Source organism: Macadamia integrifolia, chromosome 11 (assembly GCF_013358625.1).
Source record: "Macadamia integrifolia cultivar HAES 741 chromosome 11, SCU_Mint_v3, whole genome shotgun sequence".
NCBI classification, from domain to species: Eukaryota; Viridiplantae; Streptophyta; class Magnoliopsida; order Proteales; family Proteaceae; genus Macadamia; species Macadamia integrifolia.
Window position 1 is genome coordinate 21,421,776 of NC_056567.1, and position 1,235 is coordinate 21,423,010.

A 1,235-nucleotide genomic window follows, 5' to 3' on the forward strand; every position below is an offset into this window, starting at 1 on the left:
TTAGAAAGTTCTACTTAATATTTATCTTAATCACTAGGTAACTCATTACATGGAATTAGAAACAAAGAAATAGAAACTAAGTACTTAGTCCCATCCAGGACTTAAAATCCTAATATTTGGGCTTATAGAATGGGCCCGTTGCAATAGCAAATTGAAAATTACTTAGCCCATGACCCATATAAGCCTTTGGGGACTTAAATTTTGGCCTAACTTATTGAACTATAGGTTCAACTTGACCCAAATAACCGAACAAAATCCAATCCAAAAATTCTTCTTCCATGGGATGTGATCTGCACCACTATTTTAGGATATGGTGAGTTTAATGTGACAGGCTCATGGTTTAAAGTATCTCTGATACCGATACGATAGCCTCCGATACGTATCTTAAATTTAGCCGACCGATACGATACACACCGATACGATACATGGAATTTTTAAAATCCTTTTGTATCGATATATATCCTACGATACATACCGATATGCATCAATACACCATTGATACGCATCGATACGATATGCACCGATACGACTTTATAGAAAATATAAAATCGAGGTGAAATGTACGTTTCGGTATAGATCGGTACGTATCGATGAGTATCAGTGTGTATCGATCGGTATGTATCAGTGAGTATCGGTATGTATTGATCGGCACGTATCGGTGAGTATCAGTATGTGCCGATACAGTGCGCTACGGTCATATAATGGCCAAGATGCATAATTTTTCAGAAAAATACGATTTTTTGAGGGGTTTTTGTTTCAAAGTTGCTACCAGCAATATTTCTTTCTAACTAAAGTGGAAATCAAGGTTGAGAACAAGGGTTTTACATTTATGGGACAACTACAAACCTTGAATTCTTAGTGCGATACCCTCAGTTTAGTGTTTATGCATAATACATGTTATCAATAGTTTTTTTTAACAAATTCATTATGCAAAAGTGTTTAAAAAAATGTTTCTTATCCATTTATGTGTGTATCTTTAGCGTATCTTAGCGTATCTCCGATACAATACGATACCCTCCAATACATATCTTAATTTTGGCCGACCGATACAGCGACCGATACCGATACTTTAATCCTTGAGACACAGGTTGACGGCCTTCTAAGACTTCACTTGGTGGTCTAGAAATTTAACCTAAAGCAGATCTATGCTAACGTAAACTGACAAAACCGGAGTTGGTTTAGGATTTCTTAATTTAGATTTTTTTTCTTTTGTTTTTTTTTTTTTTTCTTTTTTT